The following is a 6,035-nucleotide window of genomic DNA, read 5'->3' as shown; positions in this document are numbered from 1 at the left end:
TGGTCTGTTGTGGTGAAGAGAGAGCGAAGTATAAAAGCGAAGCTCTCAATTCACCAGTCGATCTACATCCTACCCTCACCTATGGTCATGTGCTGTGGGTAGTGACCACAAGAACGAGATCACAGATACAAGCGGCAGAAATGGGCTTCCTCTGAAGGGTCGCTATCCTCTCCCTTAGAGATAGGGTGAGAGGTTCGGCCATCTGGGAGGGGTTCAGAGTAGAGCTGCTGCTCCTCCACATCGAAAGGAGCCAGTTGAGGTGGTTCGGCCGCCTGGCCGCCTCCTGGGTGAGGTGTTCTGGGCATGTCCCACTGGCAGGAGGCCCCAGCGCAGACCCAGGACATGCTGGAGAGATTATATCTCTCGGCTGCCCTGGGAACACCTTGGTCTTCCCCCGGACAAGCTGGAGGAGGTGGCTAGGGAGAGGTGAGGTCTGGGCTTCCCGCGACCTGACCCTGGATAAGTGGAAAAAGATGGATGGATGGATGGATGGATTTTAAAATGTGAAAAAGCACCTTTGACTTGATCTGACCTGATGAATATAAAGTAATCAAGTCTTTGTAATACCTTGGCCAACAACTATTTAAACACACCTGACTAAAGTTTCCTCTTTACATACCTCACACTCTCATTTAAAACAAAACTTCACATTTTCTTCTTTTTTTTAATCATTGCTCTTCTTCCACACTTTAAAAAAGTCTCCCCTCTGAAGTTTGCAGCCTGGGGAGTCTGTGTTTTATTTATTTCTTTTTTTACCTAGCCATCTCCATGTGCTCTGTAGGCTGTGAGGACTCGGGCCATTCATTTAATGCGGCGTGAGTTTTCATCGTGCGGTGAGATCAAGAGCCAAGCGAGCACAGAGTGAACAGGATCCCCATGAAAACCTCTCGCCAACTTTAATGGAACGGTTCCCTGCTGAGAACTGAGAACATCTCTGTCATACACACACAGACACTGGAAATCAAGACATTTATCTTCAATGAAGAGAGGGGAGAATTAAAGAAAAAAGATGTGGATGCAGGCACATCCACACCCTGCTTTGGGCCTCCTCGAGAGCCACTTAGAGTAATTGTATCAAAGTTATCATCGGATGAATGACGCATGGAGTAACGCACGTTAAGTTTTCCTTTTCCCCACTATTATACAGAGGCCAGATGCTTAAGAGCTTAAATAAGATTTGAATGAACTGGACAGCAGTGAATATCTGGAGATGCTAAACAACTTGATGACAAGTTAAGAATTTGGTAAACAACAAGAGCTGCACACATTCTCTGTTAGCTTCATTCCTTACATTCCATTTCAATAATATGATAATGAAAATGTTTCCCGGGCATCAACATAACTAATGCGTTCAGAAAAGTTTACCCACTTGCAGTGTGTAAGGTTTTCTGGTTTTGCCCATAGAAACCACTGCGGTCAGGAGCAGCAAGGACTCCACTCTGCATAAACTGGAACTTGCTCAAAACGTCATCATAAGCAGTTTTGAATGGAAGCTCAGTGTACACACAATTGTGACACTTTAATTGTAAACACTTGTGAGCAATATCTCCTGGGGCATTAGCCAGTATCACAGCAAATAAAGGATGACATTTTCACCTCTCAGATCTTCATAATTCCTAAGTTGGAAATGTATCCTGGAGAACGACCTTTATACCCTCAGTCCTGACTTCGGTCTCACTCTGTCACTCTCCTTTAAAAAAAAAAAGTAGAAATCTACTGATTAGATATATTTTCATGCTCCAGTTTTGCTTTTTAAAGACTGGATCATAACTGACGTCACCGACAACAACCTTAGTATCAATAAATTTTTTTGATGTCAGCTGAAATGTTGTGTTTTAAAAATAAACACTCCTGGATTTGTGGAAACTATACTGTGTACCCTGCACAGTCCAAGCCTGAAGATTCTGAGTATCCTTGCCCTGCAAATCCCGTGTATTCAGGGCCAGCCTCCCTCCGCCTGCCTCATTGAACGCTGAACTCCTTGACCTAACCACAAAAGCTGATCCCACACTGGCAATGCAGGAGACTGCTTCCTCACCTGCATCTGACGCCAGGACTCGACCGGCCTATGTCCTGGCAATGTCCCACTCGATGGCCCATGGGTAACAAAATATATATTTATATATTGAAAATATATATGAAACATCTTATGATAGAACTATAAGGGAAAAAGGTAAAGTTAAAGACTTGATTTGAAAGGTAACATCTAGTGTCTTAAATATATATTTGCTTATTATCAGGTTAAAAATTAATTGCAGTCTGCTACAAACAATTGTTTACACTTGTGTTAATAGTCCATTTGGATTTTGTTAAGACTTAACTTGATTCTATGCACAATATATATTTTTTGTTCTTTTAATTTTTTTTTATCTTGAATATCAAAGGACAAAAAAAATAATTAGTCTGACACGCATGAAAAGTAATTATTTGTCCCCAAACTTAAGGTCAGGGTTAAGGCACTGAAGCGAGGGCTGGGATCGTCACTGATGATACACTGAAAAAAAGGGACTGGCCATCTCTTGGATTTATGTAAGCATCTTGCATGTATTTAACACAATTGCCTCATGTTTTAAAGTTAAATGTAACTATATAGTGTAAAAACTACATGATATGCAGAAAGGGTGTATTAAATTGTTCATATCATGTTCAGGTGAAGTAAGTTAATAAGATAGCAACGTTAAATCTCGTGAAACCACGCGTGATTTCATCTCGCGGGCTTTGGATCGTGGTTTAAAAAAGGCATCCATCTCAGTCAAGTCGAGCAGCCAACTCTACGTTTTTGGTATGTCTTGATTTTTTGAATTAATTTTTACCATATTTCAGCCAAATGTAGTTAAACGTCTAGAGTGTCGCCATGTAACATGCTAAAAAAGAGCCGTTAGCTTATTTGCTGTTTTATCTGTTGTCAAAGAATTGGCGCTTTTTCATTTGAATTTGTCTTTGGCACAAGAGCCGTAATATCACATTAAACCTAATTACGAGGCACTCACAACATAATTTGGTTTTCTGTGTGAATAGATTTGTCAACTGACTCTTCAGTTACATTGTGTATTTACTGCACCGTGGTGTTAGTGAGATTTTGGACATTGAACAGCTTTAGCTAATATCATCAGCGGCATTATGCTAGCTTACATCCCTACCCCTCCTGCCCTCACCTGCTGTCCTTTTGTTTTTGTTTTTGTTTTTTTTGCTGCACATTGAGAGATGACCTCTATTCTGCATTTCACCAGGAGTCAGCTGATGGATTGTGGGTTCAAGGTGTTATGGTAAGAAAGTATATTCTATTTTCGTTTCTGTAACTTAATTATAATAGGTTTTTTATAATTATTAGGTGCATGCATACTCACCCTATTAATACAACTGAGAAATCCAAAATCTGCCATAGGTTTATCTTATACCTGTATGTATTGCCAGAAAGGTGATTACTGGACTCACATTAATGCACACTTGAACTGAAATGAGGTTGTAACTTGTGGGTTGTTGGGTTGCAAATCAGAAACAAACATCTTTGGATTTTTTTAATCCCATAAGATCTGGAAACACAGTTTTTATTCAACAAAACATTACTGATTAACCAAGCACAGTGCCTGCTGTTATTTCAAAATAATTTTATGTTATTTCAGATAAAATGCAGCATTCCAGTGCATCCCAACCATGCCTTTACAGTCAAGGTTTCTGACGGAGCTGAGTTTCTCTCTGACAGTCTGCTGAAAGTGTTTGCAAAGTGATCGGGGGAACAGTGCACAAAGCTAAAGGATGTAGCTGCCATGATGACAGTAAGAACTTTAAAATTCTTGAACTACAAAGTGTATATGTATTGCATTAGGTCAGTAAAAGATTTTTATGCTACATCCATTGAAACAGTCAACTATTACCTGTGAGTACCGATTCCACTAAAAGGATGCCATAATTTTCGTCATGCATTTACTGGCCCACTGAGAAAAAATTATCTTTTTTTAAAAATAAATGTTCTGGAAACTATATATCCATAAAGTTGATGTCAAACAGGAACTTTTGATATTGCTTTGTAGATGCTGGTGTTGCATGTTGACTGGTTTAAAAAGTCAAGAGTTTTTGTCTGGGATCATTTTCTTCTGTGCTACTGAAAAGTTCACAAATCTCTGTTTTCTTTGTTATAATACTCAAGGATGACATTAATGCTCGGAGTCCCTCATCAAAGTGCTCCGCATCTGTGTGAAAGACAATTGCAACATCTTGGTGCAGGAGTTCATGGTGAGTGTTTTATGAGTAGATTGTGGATTTGCAACATTTAAAAATGCATTTAGTTATCCACTTGATCCTCATTGGACTGGTTAGGACCAGTAGTCCTCTTTAATAATTTGAAGTTCACATGAGGCCTGGTAGTGAACTCGGCCGCCGGCCCTTGAGGCCCCACCCCTGTATTAGGGGTCACATCAGTGTGAAAAAACTTTAAATTTGTCATTCTAGTGAACAAAGGAAAATCCCACCAGTATTTACATTAGCTTTTGTTTGAAAAAAAAAAAGACCAACAGCTAACCAAATTGTGGGGCTGAAAGTCTAAATTCTAACATCTTCTGAGTGACATAACCTGGATTTCTGATGGGCCGGTGTCTTTCTAACAAAAACTAATGTAAAGCATTTGAAATTATTATGTTTTTCACCCTCTCTTAGAAACTCTGTTAGACCATGAATGGCAGCATGGCAGGCCACTCTTTGGCTATAGCTATTTACTATGTTGCTTGCATTGGTTTAAATTACTCTAACATTAGAACTGGTAGATTCAAAAGAGATGAGTTTAAAAAGGAATCTTAAAGAAATGTTTTGTGTTTAACCAGGACTTGACTGAGGCCACTGCACAGATTGAGAAAACCACAATGAACATCTGTCTCCAGAGATGCGCCAGGCAATGACTTTTCTGATGTTGTTCTTCAAGATCTGGATAACGTGACCTTTGCAGTAGCCATGCTGTTTGGACCTTTTTTATTCCTTCAACATGAGTTACCCATCACAACTCTGCTACACTTTTGAGGTGATTCAAAGGGTGGTAATGGAGTTGGATGCAACTCAGCTCTCAAGGAAAGCTCACAACTAAGACAAAACTGCTCCTGCAACGAAGCTCACTGTTATGCATGTGAGGTGACCAGCTCTAGGTGAGAGGACATTTAAATCTCACACTTGTTCTGCTGCATTTTTGAAGCTCAATTCCAGAAACGGATCGCAGGGTTCATTTTTATATACTCTGCAACTGCCATGAGGACAAGCCGTTTTTTTTGTTGTTTGTTTTTCCTTTTGCTCTGTACAAGTTCTGTTTGTCTGTTTGGCAGCATTTTTAAATTTGTCTTTGTATTTTTTCTTTCTTTTACTAGTGAAGAGATGTAGCGTGAACAGTTATACAGTCTAAATATCCCATATGGGTCGTGTGAAATGGTATTTTCAATTTCATTCAGTTGAAGTAAAGAACGTTGAATATTTCTAAGTGTGCTGTTTTGAACCAAGATGTCACAGTATGATCAGTGCTGTAATTTTTGACAGTCACTGTATCAATGTTATTTTTGCGTCTCTTGAATAAAGGTTTTGACCTGCAAGTGCTAATTTCTTTAGTTATTGGGGTAAAATGGGTAATGTTAATAGGAAGGTGTTTGCCAATTCAGTAACCTAATTTAATGTTAATGGAAACTAACATTACCTCAAATTGTTTAGTTATAATTGTTGTTTAACTGAATCTTGATGTCAGAGGCCTTAAATAGAATGTTTTGATTTGTTCTTTCCCAACATTTTTCAAAAGAAACAGTCTAATTTCTTTACTGTGATTGATTCCAGAGAACACGGAAGAACTGACATTATTTAACTGTTGATTTATATAGATTCAGTGGAGGAGTAATGTCAGTTTAATTCTTTACCTACTGTCAATGCAGTGAAATTAGACATTTTGTTTTGAAAGGTTACTGGTGGATGCCAGCAACCATCTTGGAAGAGAACAATACAATCTGTTATAAGGCCTCCATTTGAAAATTGTGTATTTGATACTAGAATATAATAGCAAAATGTAATTT

At 38.9% G+C, this 6,035-nt stretch overlaps 1 long non-coding RNA gene across 2 annotated transcripts; it reads left to right on the top strand.

Moving 5' to 3' along the window:
- The first annotated feature begins 2,504 nt into the window (after positions 1–2,504).
- LOC309720698 lies at positions 2,505–5,567 on the top strand. 2 transcript variants are annotated; one of them, XR_014280556.1, is made up of 5 exons: positions 2,505–2,782; positions 3,203–3,266; positions 3,624–3,776; positions 4,148–4,233; positions 4,818–5,567. It is a non-coding gene; the product is annotated as an uncharacterized lncRNA (long non-coding RNA). The 2 variants fall into 2 exon arrangements; XR_014280557.1 differs by lacking the exon at positions 2,505–2,782 and having other exon boundaries at positions 2,793–3,266.
- The last annotated feature ends 468 nt before the right edge of the window (positions 5,568–6,035 follow it).

This window comes from Aulonocara stuartgranti, assembly GCF_965226115.1.
Source record: "Aulonocara stuartgranti genome assembly, chromosome: 13".
NCBI classification, from domain to species: Eukaryota; Metazoa; Chordata; class Actinopteri; order Cichliformes; family Cichlidae; genus Aulonocara; species Aulonocara stuartgranti.
This window is presented reverse-complemented; position numbering and strand designations above follow the sequence as displayed.